General features: G+C 36.4%; 2 protein-coding genes across 8 annotated transcripts in view; one reads left to right on the forward strand and one right to left on the reverse strand.

The window, feature by feature from the left end:
• The window catches only part of IMMP2L (inner mitochondrial membrane peptidase subunit 2), a 457,221-nt gene that overhangs the window by 212,553 nt on the left and 220,754 nt on the right, over nt 1–23,914 (reverse strand). The gene's annotated exons all lie outside the window — the stretch shown is intronic.
• Nucleotides 17,603–23,914, forward strand: part of LRRN3 (leucine rich repeat neuronal 3) — a 58,968-nt gene continuing 52,656 nt past the window's right edge. For 2 of the 3 annotated variants that reach the window (XM_084498810.1, XM_084498809.1), the window contains exon 1: nt 17,623–18,158. The gene's annotated coding sequence lies outside the window, so the exon portion shown is untranslated. Of the gene's footprint in view, nt 18,159–23,914 lie in introns of all 3 variants that reach the window. The other variant, XR_014685984.1, reaches the window with a different exon arrangement.

Consider the following 23,914-nt stretch of genomic DNA (forward strand, 5'->3'; position numbering starts at 1 on the left):
CAGGAACACTCAGCAAGGAATAGAAAAGGATGAGAGATATGTGAAGGCACACTGGGAAGCCTTCAGATGCTGAGGAAGCTCAGTTTTGAAACCACAGCCTCAATTTTTGCTGAGACATGCCCAAGCAGACCAGTGCAACCAAGGACAATGGTTTCTATTGTGTCTATTTTCCCCCCCCAAAAAAAAATATATATATATATATAATTTTCTCCTCATTCAGCCCGAATGCTAGCAGCTAACATGTCTCTTCACCTTAACAGGCTGTACATCAAAGACACATATCCTAGCAGCCACCAATATCTTCCTATCTATTGACAGTTTTTTCATCTAAGTCACTGGTATATCTAAAGATAATTAGCCAAATCAAATTGATAATATTTTGGTATTTTAAATTAAAGATTTGTTTTTATTTTCAATATATTTTTGTTAAAGTAGCAAGCAAATTATAACTAGCAGAAGCATCTTTACTCTTAAAAGCTTCACTAACAGGAATACTGCTTTTTCCCCCCCAAACTGTGTAGCTCTATTTTGCATCTCTCCTTCTTCAGAGCTGCTTTATTTAGGAGCTTGTAATGCAAATGAAGAATTAGTAATACTAATAACTAATAACTAATCAATGTATTTGAGATACTGACTATAAATAAAAAGGAGTGCCAGTCAGTGTTAAAAATATTATTGTAGATGTCAATTTAAATGTTTAAAAGTCAGGAAGGTTTAAATAATTAACTCAGCCACATTCCACAATGTGATCTTATGGCAGTGTCAGTTGCCTAATGGATCAATTAGAAAAGATACTACATTTCTTCAGAAAAAGCCCAGAAGGAGAAAAAAATAATATATATTTATATACTTGAATAACACCCTGTAGCACTGAAATAGACATTCACCATCTCATAGTGTTATAGCACAGGCATACTTGCAGACAAAGAAATAAATCATTAAATGATGCATCTTGTCCAAATATTTATGACTTAATTACTTATTTGTATAAAGATAAACTTCTCCTTTAAAAATCATGAAACTTTAATGAGGACAGGAGGCAGCAGAGTGAGCAGACTTGTGAAAAGAGCTCTATGTTTAACTCCAGGGCAGCAGCTGAGAAAACTTCCCTTAGTTATTACGTGACTTGGGAAAAGAGGAAAAGAGAACAGGTTCTGACACAATTAACCTTTTGGCCATATAGAAAAGTTCTCCAAAAATAAGTGCTGTTTTCTTCAAAGCCAGAATTTGTACACCTTGCAAACTCCACTCAAACCAGCAACCCTTCAAAACTGATAAGCCCACAAAGAAGAGTAGTTATTAGTTATTTTTATTTTTTTTCAAAATAAATATTAGAAATGCCAAAACATATTCCTAACCTGCATATAAGTTTTATTTATTTGGAAGAAATTATAAGAACAGGCATTATGTACCAAAACTGATAGAGGAGCAGAAGACATAGATAAAAGAGCAAAAAGGGGGTAGGTATGGGACAAAACTTCTGGAAGTGATAAGGTTAGTTTACGCAATGTGGCAGATGCTTTTTTTTTTTGTGTGTGTGTGTGTGTGTGTGTGTGTGTGTGCGCGCGCGCGCGCACTTAACTGAGTCTTGTGGATCATGCAAAACAGTATCGAGAATGTGTGAAATGGATTCCAGGATTAAGACTTAACAAATTTATCTCCTCCTGAGCCACCTAGCATCCTTACGAAAAGATGTATTTTTCTTTCTGTTTTAACTGCAACGTTCTACATTTGTGTAGCAAACGGACTACATTTGTTGCTGCAGGTAATTGTGCAAAAAGCTATCCAGGGAAATTTTCTGTGTGCCCCAGCACACTTTTCATTTTATAAATTACCTGTCTGATTACTGGCCCTACTTACTCTCAGCAGTATTATCCATCCTTCATCTTAGCTGTGAACTCCAAATAGGATCAGAAAGAAAAGATTTGTTACCTTTTTTTTTGTCCATTGTTGTAGGAAAATAAGCCCAAGACTGTTCTCCAATACAATGACACACTTTAAGTGTTCTGTTCTGTAAATTCCAATCATTTGTCTACACTGTATGTGTTCCTGGTTTAGAAATCAAATTTTCATTTATATATATTTTGGCATTACTTATATAACTTTGCATTACTTATATATATTTTGCATTCTTATCTCATACTGCATCTCCATCTTTTCTTAAAACAAAGAAACAAAGATTTGTAAGTTGGGCAATAAGAATTCTGGAATAAACTCTGGCATCAGTTATATAGTGCCTATCTGGACACCTTTTCCATCTTGCTATTTTTGACTTGCTTCTGCACGTTTTTCTAAATAATTCAGACATTAGACTGAACCCTTTGAATACTTATTGAACTTTGAACACCACAACCTATTATTTAAATGTATATTAAACCTTTCTACAAGGTCAATTTTTAAGGCATCAAAACTAAAAACAATGCAGCTGGTCACAAGTTGCCATGTTAGCCTAATGACACTTCTGAGATTAGAAACAGAAATTAGAATATTGTGAATTAATTATCTGATATGAAAGGACTATGACACCATTATAAAATATTGTAAGACTGATTCTGCTAAAAGTTTCTGTGTAATATCCACCAGTGTACAATCTACCATCATGACTATGATAAGCCTTCTAGTCCTATCTTTTGCCTCTCACTTTAAACTGCGTTAGTTTCAAGACAGTCATCAGACAGTAATTTCCCAACTCTGCATATAGCATATACTTTTAGAACACAACATATAGAACAACAGAGAGGGCTAGGGAGGTAAGTTATATTAGTATCTTTAAAACAAAGCAATGTGAGCTGTAAGAAATCTCCACAATATTACTGGAAAATAACATTTCCTACGTTAAGTGTGTAAGTATGGATTTAATCATTTGGGCAAAATTTCGAAATGAATATGAAAATATATGGCTATGTTTCAAATAGATGACAAAAACAGAAATGACACAAGAAGGCTACTCATATAAACCACCCACATGAAAAAAACAGAAAACTTGAGAGGCAGGTGTTGTATGACATAGCCTCAAGTTTCACATGAAGAAATGAACTGCAATAAGAAACATGAATGAAATGAGGACAGTTTCAACACTGTTTACATTAGTTGATAGTACATTTTTCCCCTGCAGTAAAAATTACAGAAAGGCTTAACTGGCTAGACTAGCAAATAATGTTACCCAAATCATCCTTTTTAAATACATCTTTTACACTTGAAGAACAGCCTAGTCAGCAGACTGAATACAACACCTCTTAGTTCTGACAGTAAGGCTAGAAATGGAATGACAGACAGAACATGCCCAAACAAAAATTAATTTTGTATTTTGAAAGAAAAAGAATTACCTAAAAGAAAAGGCTATAATTGCTTGAAGAGATATAGTGTGGTGAAGGCTATATAAAATAACATGCAAGGAAACAAACTAACATGGATTTTAAATACATACATGTAAGTGGGTTGATGCTAATGTTCATAAGCCTGATATTTTAGCTGTTTGGTCTTGTGCAAAGTTGCTATGTTTGGGTTCTACTCATGATATAGTCTTCTGTACATGTATTTAAAATATATTTAAAAACAAACCTGAAAACATCATTATTATCCAACAATGTAAGCAGCACTACAGATGGACTACAGTCCTAAAAGTTAATCAGCCTATTTTAAATAACAAGATTTAGAATCAAGAGAAATAATCATCTGTCATGCCAAACAATATAATTTTCTTTCCTTTATACATTATACCAATGTCTCTTTTCATAAGCTGATAAAAGAACAGAAAAATGAAAGCTATAAAATTTGTCAGTTTTTATTACTAGGAAAAAGAAGTTCATATCACAGTGGAGCTCAATTTGAGAGTACCTTGTATAATATGGAGAGCCAGGATTGAAACTCAGAGTCATACTGCTAGATCAGGATGGCCCTCCTTTCAAGATAATTAGAATTAGCCTAATTAAGTGTTTTCAAAACCCTCTTGAACATGTTTACACATTCACATGATATTGTATGCATTTGCCACTGTTTGGAACCACCTTAGAGACCTGTTTTCTGCAAAATTAAGAACGTATACCATATGTTTTATTTGCATTCATTTATATATATATTATTTAAACAAAATGTACTTATATACATATACATACACCTGGGAGGATGAATAACACTGTGGAAGCAGAAATGGAGGATGAATTCCACACTGTGGAAGCAGAAAATACTAAATTGCAGAATATCACAGCCACAAGGAACTAACTTGTGTATGTGGACTAAATGTAGATGACAAAAGAATGTGAAACTAGAATCAGGCCAAAAGTTCTTCTAATTAAGGTCTTTTGTCCAACACAGAGTAACACTAGATGGAAAATGGGATCATCCCACCTGCAGATACATTTGTGTTCCCTAAAATCAAATTCATTAGAAATGCATATGCACACACACACTCGTGCACACATACACACCTAAACAGGACGGGAAAGCGTTTCAGCAAATGTTATCCAGGAACATATACATTACATTAACTGTTAACTGTTAAAGCTGCATATCTAAAAATATAACCTCTTTCTTCTCTTCTTCTTAATGGACTTGTTTTGCATTAATATTGCTAAAACCAAGACATAAAATTCTGAGCACACTGAAATCAGTAATTCACAAAACTCTCTTCAAGAAAACTGACATTTTACCCAGGTTTTAATTTATATATACTGCTCACTAGTATTTATTTTAGCTTATGGGTAATTTGGAGAGTTTACAATAGGCCTTAGAAAAGTGACCATAGCATATGCAGTGATTGTTACGATGAAAGCCACCATTTCACAATTTTCATGGCTTCAAGAAAATCAGTCGTAAATTTGTCTTTATAAAACTTTAATTTTGAAACCCATAATGTAAAATGTTTTATTACACCATCTATCTCATCCCCTACAAATACATCGTGGAATGATTTGTCAATGAAAGTGAGAATGATTCTATGCTTCCTTGAGATGTTATCAATAAATTATTGCAAATTAGCTACCAAATATGCCCCATGTTGTTGTTGCAAAATGTTTCATTTCCACAGGCTCTTTAAAGAGCCAGAGCATTATCCCACTGAACTACTGAAATACTGAATTATGCAGTAATAAGGTAAGGTACGTGTTTATAGAACCTACTGAATGCTTTCAAAAATAAAGACCTACAGCCTTTCATTGTTTAAAAGCAGTTTCTCTCTCTCTTTAAATCCTTTATAAAGCTTATGAAAGATTTTAATATTCCCAGGATTTAGACACAGGTAAAATAATAGAAGTATGGTTCTCAGAACAAAAAGATTTGCCATGTATTATAGAGCTCTCTAACACCGGAGCTCTTCTGAAAGGGTTGATTAATCGTACTATTTAAAGGTTGTGACACATTTATGCTCAAACTAATACAGGCAGAGTTAGTAATTCACAGTTACTAACCTATGCAAAAGATACCTCGCATGTCGGGACACTTGTTTTTAAATTCTGAACCTTTTTGAACCCTACTCGTTGCTTTCAGTTGGAGCCAGTTAATAAGCATACCTTAATTCTTTAGTGATTTGTGTGTTAAGAAAAAAAAAAGCTTAATTTGTTGTTGTTTGCATTTGCGTTGAAATTTGTCATTTAGGTTGACTCAGAAGAACCATAAAAACTGTATAGAATAAGGATAATAATTCATATTGTACCTCTCCTTAGCCAAGATCATAAAACTTTAGACTCCCTTTAAAAAAAGCAATCTGCAGAACATTTTTTTTTAAACACAGGAATAATGGTTGACCATAAATATACTGAAGGTGTCAGCCTAATTTATAAATAAATATTTAAATGCGCTTTAGTAAATTCTCAACATAGACCTTCAAGCTTTATAGAGAGAAAATTTATTCAATGCACAGAGTGGTATGAAAATTTGCACAGAGAAATGCTGGATGTTTGGTGCCACAAATACCCTAGAGCCCTTGGAGTACAATTGTGCTGAAAGTGGGCAAGGAGAAGGTCATACTGGCACATGCCACATGGAAGCTTTTCTCACCAGTTTATCATAGCCACAACATTGACTTTTCAATCCATTTGCCTTGCAAGCTTTCCAAGCATTTACCCATGAATTACATGCCTTGCTACATCTCTTTCTGCCCTTCCATCCCACCAAAAAGAAGAAAATGTGACTGCACTCTTGATTTCGCCTTCCCACAATTTAAACAGAAACAGGGTTTCACCATCTGACTCCAGAAGCATTGCAGTAAGGGGGGAAAGTGTTGATCACACAGCACGTGTCCATACAGGCCTCCCCGGCTGCCCCACACACAGTCTGTATGGAAAGAAGGGAACCCTACCAGCAGATATGGAACCCATCCTTGGGCTGACAGCTGTGTCCCAGGGTCAGAGTGGCCATGTGTTCAGCACTGTTAAAGCAGACCCTTTCAGAGGGGTCTTTTAACCAAAAGCAACGGAAGAAATGGATGCCACACAACCAGGAAGGCCCAGCTTTTCCTCTGACATCTCTGAAAGTGGCTTGTGCTAAAGATGCCTTCACTAAACTTGAGCAAGCAGCAGAGGATTGATATATTCATCCCTCAAGACAGAAGCTAGCAAAGACAAAGAAACTAGCCCAGACAAAGACATGAGCTGTCAGCGTCAGTCAAAACTTCTATCACCTCTTCATGACGGGGGGTGGAGGGGCAGGTGCTGAGCTCTGCTCTCTGGGGACAGCAACAGGGCCCAAGGGAATGGCATGGAGCTGGGACAGGGGAGGGTCGGGCTGGGTGTTAGGAAAAGGTTCTGCACCTAGCAGTAGGTAGTCAGGCACTGGGATAGGCTACCCATAGCACCAAGCCTCCTGGAGTTCAAGAAATGTTTGGACAACGCTCTTGGACATATGGTCTGGTTGGACTACTGTTGTGGCTGGACTACAATGATTGTTGTAGGTCCCTTCCAACTAGAGATATTCTGTTCTGTTCTGTTCTGTTCTTCAAACAAAAGTAGGGTCGACTACTTTCTTTCAAAATGAGGAGCAAGGTGGGAGAAAACAACTGAATGTTCTTTGCGTTTGAATCAGTGGAAAGTGAGACTCAAAGTCTAAGGTAATTTATGATTAGCCAAGTTAGGAATATTCAATTAAAGGTTTTGAAGTACAGTGTAGACAGCAATGAAGGTTTTGGCTTGTTTCCAAAAGCAGTTGCACTCACACCCAAGACTAAGAGAGAGTCTCAGGAGGGGGTAGTGGAATTAACGGAATTACTAGAATCTCCTCTCCTGGTCAAAAGTTAGTGCTCCTGCCTGACATACCAAATTATCCACCATTTAGGTCACTCTTGAGGCACATTTGTAAATGACAATATAAAAGTCTCCTTTATATTAAGTTCAATATTCTTCATTTGAAATAACAGTAACCATGATAAAAATATGTGGCCTGAGAGTACATTTAGGAAAATCTGACACTGAATCAGTGGTTTGAGTTCTCCCTCTTCGACCCAGGCAATTTAACTTGTTGGGTTTTCAGTTTGAATGTTATTACTGTTTCACTAAGGCCAAAACTATTTGTGTTCCGGTTCCTGAAAGCCCATTTGGCACAACATTTGAATTAGCAGTAATGAGAAAACAACGCTCTTCCATCATCAAGTCTGTTACCATGATGAATCTCTCTCTGTAGGAAAACCTGAGATGAGTTAATGCACTTGCCTATTAAAGCCACTTTAAAAGATGGCTGAATACATAGGTGGCCTATTCGCTAGAGAAATTCAACCTAACGCCCAATGAAAAAATATAGAACTATCTAAAAAGTGGATTTATTACTATTTCTTGCAGCTACTCATAGAAAAAATAGATGTCACCAAAACAAAATTGCTAAAATTGCTAAATGATTGTACCAAAAAAAAAAAAAAAAAAAAAAAAAAGTAATTTTGGGGTAGTTTTTGCCTTTAAGATGATGAGGTTTATATGTTCTTTTTGTGCAGTGCATACAAGAATTTTTGTGACTTCCACGTAGCTGAACCTGGAAACCCTAATTATCTGTCACAGCAACTAAAAACAAACAAACAAAAACACTTGAGATTACTGAAAACATTACCTGAACAACAGGTATCGGGTGATCAAACTGGTGGACAGGAACAAAAGGTATGGTAAAATCTAAGGCCTTTGGATAAGAATTAGTTTCAGAGAATATTATCAAGGTCTTTACTGTTTTCAAAAATATGAAGAGAACTGGAAATCAAAGGGTATAATGCAGGATGTTAATTTCATTTTTTCTTCTGATTTTTTTGCACTGCCACTCAGCTAGTACTAAGTAGAGATAGGCAAACCACTATTATATAATGGTAAGTAAATGTAAATTACTGAACTAATATTTTCTTTACTTATTCTTGCTGGGGTAAATATTGAGAGAAGGTGTTTTACAACTGAAACAACAGTGCTCTCTCCAGACTGAGAGTTAGAAAATCCCATCCTTCCAAATATTCCAGATTATCAAAGACAGTTTAATAGAATTTAGAATATAATAGATAGGGATGGGATTTATACTGAAATCTGCTAAGTAAGGTTTTTAAAGGACTGAAAAGACCTTCCTAAAATGGTAAGTCTAGCCCCTTCTTCTATAAGTGTGAAGTTAGTTATTTGTCAACATACCTCTTTTACAAATATAACTGTATCTTCAAAGGCTGGATATTTTTTTTTATTTTTTATTTTGTTATTTTGTTGTTGTTGTTGTTTTGTTTTGTTTTGTTTTTGTTTTTTGGTTCGTTGGTTTCATCTGGTTTGTGACTATTTGGGTTTCTTCTTGACTGTTTTTTCTATCCAAACTATTTTCACTGGAAATTTGTCCCAGGATGTAATAACTCAAACTTGAAGACTTAAACAAACAAACAAACAAAAGCAAGCAAACAGAAAAACACCCCTCCTAATTTCCAGACTTAAATTTAATCACAGTCACTTACACGTTTGTTCTTTGGCTAGCTTTACCTCTCATTGTGTATCAGCAGAATGTATTTATCAGCAGGAATCTTATTTTCTCTCTGATTCTCCTACACTAAACAAGGCAAGGTTTTATAAACTGCTCTGTAATGTGGGCTTTGCCATCATCTAAATAGTATTTAATTGCATGTGTTCCAGCTTGAGTTCACCTTTTTTTCAAGCATAAAAACACAACTGAATGAATTACTCCAAATGAGGTGTCCAAAGTAATACTAATTCCCTACTGCTACTGGAATAAGTCTCCCAGTGCATACTACGATCATATTTGCCTTTTTCACAGCTGTGCCACTTTGTCAGCTCATATTTCTTGATTGGCCAGTAATACAGAGATATGTTCTCCTCCTCAGTTATTTCTAAGTAATATGCCCACAACTTACAGCAGAATTGCATGTTATTGGCTCCAAATGACCTTTCATCGTAGACTACTTGGAGTGTAATCCCATTTCTATTACTGAAGTTCACACAGTCTTTCTGAATGATATCCCTATGTTCCTCTGAGATGCTTGTCACAGGAAAAATTCCTTTCTCCTCTACTACCTCCTCCCCACAGTGATGTCATCATAAAAGTTACTTGGGAATGAAGAATTTTTTACCGTATCTATTGCTTTTTGTATTTTTAACCAAATATTTAATTTCAGTTAAAAAAAAAAAATAAAGGTAATAAAGATTACAAATTTAATTATTAACTCTTATGTGTCCTCCAGTATCAAAGGCATTTACAGCTCTCACCAGGTAAACTCATACTCTTGTACCAAAACAAATCCTCGCTTTTTCTGAGAGTTCCTATCCCAGTTATTTTATAAAAAATATTGATTTAATCTCTTTTGTGATAATACTGATGAGAGTTGGAGGCTGAATGCACTCTTTTGGAAACAAACCAGTTACATCACAAAAGAAATTGTCAGTATTACCAAACACCGAAGACCTTATTTCTTGCTGCAAACATAAATTTAAGGATAATGAATAGCAATGCTTTTAGTTTACCTTAAGACACGTTATGAATCCTTGCAGTAAAGCAACAGAAAGCAAACATAACCAGTACAGCACTGACAAAATACAAATACTAGGGAATATTAAAAATTGATACTTCTTAGCTGAGACAACTGAGGCCTGATATCTCTATGTAATGTAAAGACATTTATTTTCTTTCACCAACTAGGTCAAGCCAAGGAAATGTAAGCTTTACCCCAGATGTCATTCTCTCCCTTATAAAATAGTCAAGGAGTTAATGAGGAAAATCTGTATGGGACTGCCTGTGCACAGAAATGCACAAATAAATCCCTTTAAAGCATGTTAGCTTTAAAAGTAATTTCTTGTCAACTACAATGGCATATGAACTACGCAATGTATATTAAGAATATTTACACATCAGATAAACCCCAAACTGCTGACAACTTAAGGTTCTTCATTTCAAAATATATCAAAGTGGAGCTAACACTTTCAAAGTATAGAATATATTTCTGTTTTTACAGAAAATAAACTTTCTATAGCACTGTTTTTGCTGTCACATCATCCTACAAAGTCATGGGATTTGTATGCCTGAAAAATGGGAATTTCTGTCTTTGTGTTCTGTCCCACTTGACAGAAAAACAAACTTATAAACAAATTCAACTATTGGAAATGCTGAATAAGAACATTTATTGACCACAGACTTAATTTTCCTACAGCTCCCTGTCGATCTGTTAGATTACTACAACTCTCTGACACTTGCAGCTTATTTGTGAACAATTCCAATATTTAAGGAATATTTTGGACTCAGTTCCAAATAATTGAAATACTTACACTTTATATACATATCCCCTCAAACCAGACTGTTCTGGTGGTACTAAAGCAACCTTTTACTTCTGAGTATATCAATCAAGAACATGCAATTTATAATAGGGAGATTTTGCATTCACTTATTAAGACAAGTGTTTAGTCAGTTCTTGACCAAAATACAGGTGCTATTCATATGGGGAAAATGTGCTGACTCTAATATAATGTAAATACATTTGCGAGTTTGCAATCATGTCTTCAAACAGGAATTTTGCCAACACAGGCTCACTTTCTAAAGAAATCTGGTCAACTGGTTGAATCCATGGCCACCCTCACAGAACTGTTTTAGCCATTGTTATTGGATAGGCACCACTTTCTATTTCAAATTAACAACACATTTCATTTTAGAACTCATATCTGATACTACCAAAATGGTACAACAGATTTCTCAAGTGTCCTTATAATAGAGGCATGCAAAGTGCCTTGTTTTACTGATTAATACCTTCATTCTGTTGTGGTTTTTTTTTGTTTGTTTGTTTGTTTTTAAGTAGGAACAAAACAATTAAAATGCATACATATGCACTCCTGAAATATAAACAGATGTGTACACTTTCATAACCATGTAATGCAATAGTCTTCAACTGTACTCCTTAAAGAAGTGATGTTTCTAAGCCTCTTTTGTCTCCTTTGCCTCTTTCTCAGTGCTATAATGCAATTCTCAGCGTTTGAGCACCAGACTTCAAATGAGAGATCTATTCAAAACATGCACAGACAAAATAAGTGGTTTCCTTAGTAATGGGAACTATGTGAAAGCCTCTGAAACAGCTCCTCCTCCAGTAAGTCATTATGTACACGATCCTATCTACTTCCAACTTATTAATGTAAAGATAACTTTTGAAGTATACCACAAAATATATTTAATGTGCACCCACAGTTTTTGGCAGTCAAATTACAGAGGAGAAGAAAAACATTTACTGCATTTGTAATTAAATAGTTTGTTTGTTTGTTTGTTTGTTTCTAACCAGTAAGGATGTTGTATGTCCCTATGACCTTTTAATTAATATTCTAGATCTGCAAGTTGTAAAAAAGGAAAGTGCGTAAGTAAAGTACTAAGAACTTCACCTTGGTACCCAATACACTCTAATAGTTTAGTGTATTTCATTATCATTACCTAACCATATTCTGAACACACACTGCCCATATCCATGCTGTTTCTTGTCACTGCCAAAATAACTTCATAACAATATAACAATTATCCATGACCACAGTTTGAGAATGCTATTGATAGCATGAGAAAATTACATTTCTCTTAGTCTCATAGAAAAAAGAAAAAAAAAAAAAAAAAGTTAAAGGAAAACAACATTCTAGTTCTAATATTTAGCTTAGTGACTGTGTTTCTACAGATTTCTAAATCAGCAATGTAACTCATGCAAATAGTTATGAAAAGCAAATAATCTAGAATTAAATTAGTATTATTGTCCATCCATTTTTAATATTAAACCATGATAAACTATAACAAAAAGTGTCTGTTCATTTTCACCCAAGTTTGATGTTCTGCCCTCGATGAACACACTAAGGCTTGCCATATATACTTAAAAAAATAAATGTGACTTTACTGGAGGAAGTAGCTAAAAACCATTAAAAAAAGATTTGAGGGGGAATGAGGTTCCCTCTCACTGATCATCTATTATGTTCCACACCACAAAGTGTTAACAGAAAAAGGGTCAATATGTTTTGCATAAAGAATCAGTTAATTCTCCATAGAAAGGAAAACAAATTTGAGCAAAGAAATTAAGAAAATCCTCTTGATTAGGCCACAAAATTCACAACTTATCACCACCTGTAAGAACTATAACAGGTCACAATCATTATGGAAGTTCTAGACCCTATATTCAAATCTTTACTGCCACCATTTTCTTTATCAGCTGCAGACACTGATTAACTCAGACAACCATGGCACTTTAAGGTATATCCCATGCATGCACTGGGTCCCATGAATGACAGGCAGATTCTTATAAAATCAGCAAGAACACCTCAGTTTTCAAGAGCTACCATTGAGAAGATACCAATAAATTATATCCAACTATTACAGCTTACAAAAAATGAGGTATGACCACAAGCAAGACATTAACATACAGAGATGCAATCAGTTCTAAAGTAGAATACATACACTGAGCTTGAGAACTTCTTTACAGGTCTCATATTTCATCTACCTAATCCAGCTGCACGTAAGAATTCTCTGGCTGCTTTTCACTACTTCATCTTCATTAAGATTCCCACGCGGCATAGGGAGGTTGTGGTTGCTACGTGTGACTCATTCCCAGCCTTCAGTGGATGCTGCTATGCCAGAAAGTCTTGCCTATTAAAATAGAGCCAGGAATGAAAACCAGAAGAACTCAGATATCCCTCTGAGTTGGACCTGATAGGTACCAGTATAAATAAAACACATTAAGACTTTTTGGATCTCAGACTATTCTTGAGGAAGTCTAACTAGAGCACTTGGGCCTATAATGGGGAATTAGACTATAGTTCTTGCCTGGGATCTTGTCCTTTCTGTTTCGTCGAGCACAGTTGCTACATGAATAGGTAAATTTGCTGGAATATGCAAAATACCCTTGATCACCAAGATAAGCGTCAGCTCATCACCACTGCTTTCATTCATCCACATCACACATGACTGAATTTGCCTGTACTATTCAGTTCCCTTTACTACACAGTTCCAGATTTTGCCAAGTCATACAGCACCTTCTACTTGCATAGCTTTTAATGAAGTATCTAGTGCTTTGTGGAGATGTGAACTTTTCCTTATATGAAATTCTTTACAGGTTCATGGCCTAGATTTGTTTCCATCTGCTTTATCTCTATCCTATCAACACTAACTCTGAGATCTGATAAAACAGAGTCAGCAGCAGGTTAAGTAAGGCAAGTACAACACTTTCCACTATGTGGTACAACTGCATTTAGAAACTTGAACTCATTGTTGGCAACAAGCCTTTCATCTTCAAAAAAGACAAAGAACTAGAGCTAGAAACGTTGCTTTTACTTGTGCACTGAAAAAACGGTTCAATCGCAGAGGGAGACACATTAATAAAAGTTACTACTTGTCTGTATGGAAGCATAGCCCTTAGGAAAATGTCAACAGTTAGTTGCCGTAATATCTAAAAGTGCCCAACAGTGTCAGGTTAACAACACCGCATAAGCAGCACTGAAAATGCTGCTAGAACAGGGTTACAGGAAGCAATGGCACTTTTTCCTCTTCCAGGCAAATCATGCCTGACAAGTGCCTATAATTAATAAGTCAATTAATAAGTTAATTGATGAAGTCACAAGATAGATTTTCTTGAATCCAAGCAATTCTGACCTTCATTCAGAACAGAACACCGCCCCTCGCCTGACATGGAAGATACATGAGGGGAATGCATTGCAGAACTGGTGAGCTTTCCCCTCGAACATCAGCTCCTTCCTCTTCTACACTAACGGCTACAGGAAGGGAGAGTGAAGTGCAAAGAGTCACCACTCACCCCTCTTGCCTGCCACTGTGATGCCTCAGAAAGCAAGAAAGTGGCACACATATCCATAATTGATAAAGCTACTCAAATTGTGTCTGCTTTTTTACATGTGAACATAATCTGTATGGATAAGCACTTGAGAAGAATTTTTTAATTGCTAATTGTAGTATAAAGTGTTTCACCCTGGAATTTAAGTTAAATATTTGTAATGGTTGGGATTTTTTTTTTCTATTTAACTGCATAGTATTTATTTCACATTTTAACTGCAGTTGCTGCATTCTAAACACAGCTGTGTATTCAGAGCCTAAGAATACCAGAAATGGTCTCTGCTAATTGCCTGACCCACAGTAAGTCTACAGGATATTAAAGCCCAGAGATGCTCCACCCTTCACCTTAATGACAAAAGTTCTGAAATCCCCTTTCAATTTTACAAAGAATGCAGGCACAGAATCACTGTATTTTAATAACTAAGGTTTTTATTCATCATACTAAATGTTTAAATAAATACTTAGTTTATTTTCATGTGGACCCAGTAATCAGATGCAAAATAATTACCTGGAGCTAGCACACTTTACTTTCATCGTATCTCTATCAGTTTGAGATTTTTTTTTCTATCCTGTAGCCAAATAAGCTATATATATAATTCTGGTGAAATAGATTACACTGCTATTTTAAAACCACCATGCATCACAGTGAAATCAACAGGAAAATAACTTAATGAACCTTAATCATCATGACTGTATTGTTATAAAAGGTATTTTTCACCTGCAGACAGTTCAAAAAAATTATTCCTTAGCATTAGCTAATTAAAAAAATCAATTATTTCATTTTTTATGAAACAGAGCTCTATTATGATATAATAACATTTTAACTAATATGAAAATGTACGCCTATCAAGGAGGTATTTTAATTGCATGTATAGTCTATCATAAAAACTCACTTTCTTTATGCAAGTATATTTTAAGCTGATTTAATTATTTAGCCTTCTAATTACACAGTCCATACCAATCAACCAAAATGAAACACTTATATAATCTTAAATTCACATGTCAAATCACTGAATATGTTTCTACATGAGTCTCATGTTAACTAGAATGCCAGATTTTTACATGAACGACAGTGAGCATGTGAGGTTGGGGCAAAACCCAAGAGACCTTTACGTTGAACAACAGCAGTCCCTACCTACTCCCTTTTCTCCAGATCTTCATTTCTCCACTGGATGAGATCACAGAAGTAGCAGTACTTTGTTGACTTTAACCTTTTCCTATTTTCCATTTGGATGAGTCTTTTTGAAATTCTCTTATATTTTTCTTTTAAATTCTCTCCCTCTCACCCCCAGGGCCACTGAATAGCTAGAGCAAGGGTTTATATCTTTCCTGGGCCAGGTGCAACTACCCATGTGGCTAGGATCAGGCAGAACTTCCATTTTCCTATGGGGGCTACCTTGGCAAGAAGTCTTATTTTTCTGACTTTTGGTTGTGCTTTCTTAACACATCCTGAGTGCTGTCCCATTGGAAACAGGCAGCAGGGAAGGCTGATAGGTTCACTTTGGGAAGTTTACCATAGTTCACATTTGCATCTCACAGTGGTGAACATTAAAATACTATCAGAGGTGTTTTGAACCACCTTCTGGGACACAGGAGAGACCAGGTTTCACTGGTGATCCCTGAGCTCATGAAAAAGTAACATAAAATCTTTACAGCCTCAGGTGTTCCCTCCTTCCCAGTCCCAGGCAAGAAATAAAAGGCAGACAAAGATGGGTTGGCCCCAAGTGTGTTTGTTATATTACTTTAAGTCACACTAGGGAAAAAAAAAAAAAAAAAGGCTATAATAAGGGAAAGGGAAAAAATGGAAGGGCCACACAGCCTTCCTCCCACCCAGGTGTATTGCATGTATTTTCAGCCTCTCACTTAAATTCCATTATTTCATATATGCTCAGTTGCATGGATGAAACCTGAACTGCACACATCTTTAAAGAATTTTAAAAGTTGCTCTCTGTACTTATTCTAATTGCACTACTCAAAAATTTGATGGAGACCTGAAAAAAAGCCACTTTATTACAGCCACAACAATGCAAGTAGAGATGAATCAGTGAGGATCAGTTTTGCAAAATTTCCCCTAACCAATTAAAACTGACAGAAATTTATTGAAGAAGTTGGCAGTACCTTAATTCACTTTTCATAATAAGTGATTTTGTGAAGTTTAAAATCATTTTCTTGCAGAATAAAAACAAAACTAATGCAGTCTGCGATCCCAGAGTCCACGTGAATCAAAGTGATACACAGCATTCATAAAACAGTAACCATTTTATAGGAGAAATCTGGTCCTACTGCTGTTGCAAAAAATACATGAATTTACATTGTTCACTAATCTTCAGAAATTTTTCATATTGTTATTAGAGAGGACCACAAGGCTTTCTTTCTTCAAACACAGCACACGTGAAATGAGAACCACATTTCACTGTGCTCCACTAGAGGGTGGCCTGTCCCACTCAGGGCTGGAGTGCTGAATCCATGCAAGGCAGCCAACACTTAGTTCTGACCTGTTGATAACCAACTCTCTGTATTTCCCTTTTGTTCATCGTCCATTACAAAGTAATTTCCTTCACATAAAACACTATGCACACTGAAAAAGCTTCTCCTAACAGCATCCAGCATCTATATTGTTTTGCATATCTATAAGGGATAATAAACTTCAGTGCAGACTTCCCTTAAACACAATTAAAAAAAAAAAAAAAAAGTGAATTACTTTACAGTGTTTGAAAAATCCGTAGTTTGTGTGCCCTTGGTTCACAGAGGGGGGAAAAAAAAAAAAAAAAAAAAAAAAAAAAGGAAAAAATCTTCACCAAAGAATATGACACAAAGAAGAGAGAAAGGAAAAGTAAGGGAAGAAGAAAGGGAGGAAGGAGGAAAGATAAAATCTGTGTAGCCCTTTGTTTATATAATTGGATGGCCAAGAAGAAGACAGAGATTAAAAGAAAGTGATTTTATTTCGGTGACCCTTTCCCTGGTTTATTCTCAATTTTTATTTCTCAGAAAGATGTATCATTGCTCTTACTTCCTGTTGATAAACATATGCAATAAAATTTAATATTTCATTAAATTTGGGAAAGGGGGAGTAGGAAAAATCCTTGGCTTTCTTAAAAAAAAAAAAAAAAAAAAGGCAGAAAAATGATAGGGCGGATGGGGGCATTTTTCCTGAATGGTTCAGCAGAGAGCATCCCCTGAACTGCAGTAACCTCTGCAGAACTTCAGCGATCTCTGATCAGTTGTGCCGAACACAGATAACATCCTCATATGCTTACATACCCTTAAAAAAAATAACTAATAAGGAATGTAAGCCTCACGAGCCGTTCTGCGAAAACACAAAGCGTGCCCTGCAACTCCCACGAATCGGAAGAGATCTCTGGAAGCGTGCGAAGGCGAGCTTCGTGCATCCGTACCCGGGGAGCCGTGTCACGTAACAGACAGCTTCCCGTGGCCAACCAGCCTGGCGCAGCCGCGCGTCCTACGCTGCAGCCGGGCACGCCAAGGCATTGGCTCCTCTCTGGGGAGTGGAAGGGGCTCAGTTATTAATGACCGCTGAGCAGGCAGCACCATGTCAGTGTGACAACCGGGAGGGTGGACGACGCACCGCTAACCACCATGGAAACAAGGAGAAATAAGAGCTAGCGAGCAGCTCTTCCCTCTCCCTCTCTCCCCCCGCTGGATTGCGAGCCTCAGCCAGCCAGGCAGCAACAGCGCCCTGGCAAACGTAAGGGATCTCAGCTGGCAGCACCGAGAGGCTCTCATGCTGTAGGATATTGATAGATACATCTTTGTATTATATACCATTAGACGCACACCCACACGTATGCACGTCTGCTCAGACTCTGGCTTTAATACAAGTATGTGGTTGCCTGAACTAAGGAATCAAAATTACCGAGATGCAAGAACTCCTCCAGCTCTGAAACTACTCTTATTGTAGGGTAAGTTCCTCTGTATTTTCATTTTTCTCCTTTTATTTTAATGTGTAAACTCTTTCTCCTTTCTTCTTTTTGCAAAGTTATTTTATTAGCGCATTTTCACGTTTTACTTTCAGAATGGAAATGCAAATTGCTTTTTGTACCAGAGATAATCTAAATGTGCTTGTGAGAGTATCAGATTTGTGCATTTGTTAGCTTGAAAGAACATCAAAGGGAAGAAAATTATAAAGGGAGAACGTTCCCCCTGATGTTTCGGATGCAAAATCAAATTACACAGTTGCTCTGTGTTTTGAAACCAATAAAACAAGACACAGGACAGCCTCCTTTCTTCTCGCCAGTGCAAGGATTAAGGGAAATGCTGTTTATGTCAGGACCTAAAACCCACTGAGCAGCAGGGCTGAATGAGCATATCACAAACAGTTATTGAATTTCTGCCAGGCTACATCTTAAGGATTGTGGCAAATGACTTCGCTTAAAAATATCCCCTTTCCAGTCAGAATGGACAGTGTGAACGTCTGATTACTGATGCAGCTGGAACAGACGCGTTAGGTAAAAGGATCGCATTAAGCAGAAGAGTTCTCATCTTCTTTGGTAATTAACAGGATCACAGCAGGGTGTCTCCAAAGTGTATTTTCATATAAAGGAGACTGCTTGTTCAAATCCATCACTATAAAAGCTTCATCTCTTTTAGTATAGGAAGGCTCAAAAGTGTTTGTCCTTGCTTTCCATGCCTTTGTTTTCACATGTCTAGTTTGAGTTTTTGCCCAGCACTGCTGTTCAGGAAGACAAGAGCCCAACACAAGGAGACCAGGGGGGCAGTAAATGCTGGGGGGAGGGGGCTAGAAAAAAGACAGTAATTATTCACTATTTAAATAAACATAAAATTCCACGCTAGCAATACTGTTGCCTCATGTGTATGTCATTTCTTTCATGCAGTATAACAGTATCCTAGTATCCCTTCACATGAAAACATATTCAGTAAAGTCCATCAGCATGGATGTGTGATTCACGCACCAGTGAAAGCCAGAGAGAGGTTTTAGTTTATGCTGTGGAAAAGACAGTTTAGCTATCTGCTGTGTGCTTCAAAGTGAAAAATTACAACCTAAATATTCCTACATGTTCCTGTTTGCTTTTTAGAATACTGTGTCTGCATTAAAAACAGCTCAGTATTTAGATTATTTCTTGTACTTCTCCCCACCACCCCCACCCCCCTCTCTGTACACCTTGGAGAGCATCATAAAGAATCTGTTCCTTTGCAGCAATGCAATTATTTACTTGCAATTTTAGAGTTACTGTGTTTTGAGTAACAAACATCGTGAAACATCAACAGATAGCCAATGGCTGTAAGCCTGCCACCTTTCCATAAATGTCAGGAAATGGGTAGCTTAACAATATGTATGGTAAGAAGTCAATTAATTCAGGTGACCTTTGTAAATGGTGACAATAAAGCAGCTCTGACAATATGCCACAGCATTCGATTTTCCCTCTGGAAAATGAATGAGCTTAAGAAGAGGTTTCCTTTTCAGAGTACAGAATGAAAGGTATTGAAGCATTAGCTCCTGCTAGGCAAGCTTGCTTCCTCTATTTCAGAGGTTGTATGAAATCTGTTTAAAGCAAGCTGGTTTATTTTATTATGTGAACCACAGTCTCTGGTTCAATTCATTAAATATCCCTTTTCCACCCACATTACATGTGCATTTTAGTTGTTAAAACAAGAATTTCAAGCTACTGGGTTGTGTTTTTACAGAACATGGCATGCAAAAAGGAGAGAAAGCCTGATTCTGATCTCTTCATGCTGTATGCAAAGGACTACTCAGATGAAACTTTTTCTATTATATATCATGGTACATGCTCGGCTTTTCTGATTTAAGTCTCACTGGTTTTTAATGTAAAAATTAAGTAACTGTGGGTAACTTTACACTAATATGCACTGATTTTTGCCACTCTAATGCTCTGCTTTAAGATATTATATAGATGAGCCAAAGTATTTCAGAAAAATTTGGCCATCCCAACCATGCACGTACAGAGAAAACACGCTGCACATGCACCGTCTGAGCACACAGCACACACATTCTTAACTAGCACACCAGCCCAAATGTTTGGTGACTATTTTGGTTAATACTCCCTAAAAGCTCCTGCGATAACGTTGTAGTGTCAGACAATGACTGGCTGATGTTGTTATGGCAACTCCACCGTACTGCCTTTCGGGGCGGTGTGCTCCAGCATGACATCACAGCACGTATGGAGTACCACAGGTAGGGGAGCAGTGCCCTTTTGCACCAGGGTTAGAGCAGATCAGCTAGGCAACATTGCTATCTAAAATGCAGATCATAAATATCAAGTCTAATCTTTGTCAACTGATGAAGAAAAGCGGCTTATGAAAATAAATCCTGCAAGTCACTTGTGATCACTCATCCCTTGACATTAGAGGACAAAATTAAGTGTTTGCAAGTGAGAGCAAACCATTTAGCAGTGTTGTAGCCACTTTCTGTGACTCTTACCCCTAATCTTTATTCTACTAATACTTACTCTAAAAAAAAATAAAAATAAATAAAAAAAGCTTTGCTCTTTGCTGCTTGGTGAGAACAATTATATCTTTAAATGGTTGGTGTTTAATAGACAGATTTTTGGGCAGCTGACACAGAAGAAGAACATAAGCTATATAAAACAGGTTTTTAAGGCAAACTCTATATTAAGCATTTTTTGAACTGTAGAAATACGTGTTCTGTAAGTTATGGTACATCAATGTTTCACTTTATTCATATATCCTTCCTTCACATAGTACCATTAAAAGCTGGAGGAAAAGAAGGAAAAGTCTTGAGAGAGAAAAGGCCAGAAAATATCTTAGCAAACCCTTCCACTTTAAATTCGACAAACTCTACATAACAACAACAAGCAAAATCTGACAGTGAAAAACTTGTTTGACACATAGCACTCAAGCAACTGTTTCCCAAAGTAGATTTGTTCAAAAATGTGTAACTTCTAAAACATGAATTTCTTCTTTTTCCTTTTTTTTTTTAACATCCCCCTCCATGTTTTTAAGCCCCCATATTACCTCAAAAAGAACAGTAATTCTCATTCTAAAAATACAATAAACAATTAAAACCCTTTCCTTTCCTTTTTTTCTTTTTTTTTTTTTTGAAGGGAAAATGTCAGTAGAATTTGAGAAGAAACAGTAGTGACAGATGTCATTAAAAAGGTCATTAAGCACATTAGTATTAATAGAAAATCAATACTTCTCATTAAAACTGTAATGTAACTGTAAAACAAAATTACCCTACCTTATTACTTATTCAACTGACCAATCCACAAACTGTTAAATGCCATTGTTGTGAACACTGTTCACAAGAACATTTCTTAATGCTCTTGGTGCCAAAAACTTTATTGAAACAAACAACATGAACCTCAGTGTTATACACATCTAAAAACGATGCTGTTGATGTCACCACAACAAATCTATATATGATGTCATCAGCGTCACCACAAGAAATTCCTATCCTCAGCTGACCTGAACTGATGAACTATCATTCGCACAGCCCATGAAGCTGTATTCATCTGCACCAGAGGACTGCATATTGACAATATGGATGTCAATAAAGTCATTCCACACTGGGCTCTTTTAGTTGAGTGTGCCACCTGCTGAGAAAGAGCACTTCCATGAGGGCAAAACACAGACTACTTTCACAATTTTACTTGATGTGACTACCCTACTCTGACAGGATTTTTTATTCTTTATACATGGAAGATGATACTATATAATAAATCTACCATAATAAACTGAATAGTAAAGGAATAAACAGAGTCAACATGTGCACATTTTCTTCTCTCAATAAAGACATGCTGTAGTCATACATGGAAAATGATATATGATTTGATAAATAGGATTATATTTCTCATGCTCATTTACTTCTATTTTATGATTTCTTAGCTTTAATTTACAAAGTGTTTGGAAGTACAAGCTACAGATGGGCTCTCACCCCTAGCATTCCCAAACCTGCTTAGTGGTTTGTTGCAAAGCACAAACAACTGCATGGACATTAAAATGAATGAAAAGCTTAATTTCACAAACACATATTTATACATTGCATTCTTGAAATGATTATCATTCATTTGGAAATATTTCTTCTTCACCAAAGATTTGTCTGTATAAAACTTTCAGTCAGCCTATTTGCTGTAACTGCTTGGCCACAAGCAGTAATGCTATAATTCAAAGGAAATAAGACTCTGTACTCCCATTATTTCTATTCATCTGCTGTATTTATGGAATTCATTAAAATATCTGCCCCAAATTTAATGGTAGCTTAACTCTACTGACCTGTGATTTAGAACAGAAAAGATTTTTTTGCCTCTTTTCTGCTCTCAACTCCCACAATTCCAGTCAAACTGGGAAATGCTTTTTGACAACACTGACACAAAAGAAATCATTTAGCAGTTCCCTTTCCTGTACTTAGAGGCAAATACTGCAAAGCTGAGTGAAATGCTATAGGGATTTTTTTTTTTTTTTTCCAAAGTATCTACTGATTATTAGAATTACCCCAAGAATCTTTTACAAGAAGGTTCTTGTCATGCAAATAACACCATGTGGTAGAAGAAAGGTAAAAATACCTGTCTTAAGTTTAACTGTACATTTCCCTGGCTATTTAGTTACCAGTATTGAAAAAAAAAAAATAAGATTGTTTATACAATTCTCTGCCTAGGGATCAGACAATTTAGAAATTGCCTGTTGAATAAATTACAGAAAAATGATCCAGAATTATCACCAGGTAATAGAACACACAAGGAAGAGCAAAGGTGTGCACCAACACATTTTTTAAATCATCACAACATAGCCATCATCCTGGGGAAAAGAAGAGTCCCCAAATAGTCTTTACAAAGGTAATGTAATGGCAACACAAAGGTCAGAAATTGCCAGGGTTCTTCTAGAGTGGTGTTGAGATGTTCAAGGAAACCCCAGCTGACAATCGGGTTGGCTTTGTCATCCTAGTGCTAAAATGCAAAGTCATCCATAAAGACAGACAAAGAAATATATCCCTGACTTGGGAGGCACTTAAATAACTGCAAATGTTTAACTTGTTCCCTGAATAAGGATAAACACAAATGTCTCCTCGTTCTGCTGCATAATACCACATCTCTGCTGAAAAGATATATATTCGTGTCACTATTTATATCATATTTATGTGATTTATTCTGTACCTGAAGTCCTAATAAAATTGTTCATCCTGAGAGGGATAATTTTTATGCGTAAACAGAGACTTTTCTCAAACATTTTAGTCAGTGTCACAGTAGCTGTAAATCTACTAGAGACATTTATTCATTTTCTTCACCCTAAGCTCATTCCTGTGGCCACATTCTTTCAAGCCCCTGAACTTCCTCTCCCCTCTGGAAAGCAGCTATCTCTGGAGGTCATGTCAAGCATCAGCAACTGCAGATGCCACTTAACAGCAAGTTAATTCCCCATGTTTCTACCAAAGTGCAGAATTACCTGCAGAGTTTTCTACCCCAGCTAGTTCCATGTTGCTGGCCAGACAAGCAGAAAGACAGGAGAGCCCACTCCAGCCAAGACTCATACAGGGCTAAGCATCACAGAAAAACCTTTTCTCCACACGACAACCCCTCCAAACCCACCACACCACATGAAGCTGACATATTACATGTGTCCCATACAGAGATGAGCCAGTCTTCCAAAAATCCCTCCTCCCTCCCCAGTGCAAAAGTGTTTCAGAAACAGTACAGTGGTTTAATATTGTTTCCCCTTAGCA

Source organism: Aythya ferina, assembly GCF_964211825.1.
Source record: "Aythya ferina genome assembly, chromosome: 1".
NCBI lineage: Eukaryota > Metazoa > Chordata > Aves > Anseriformes > Anatidae > Aythya > Aythya ferina.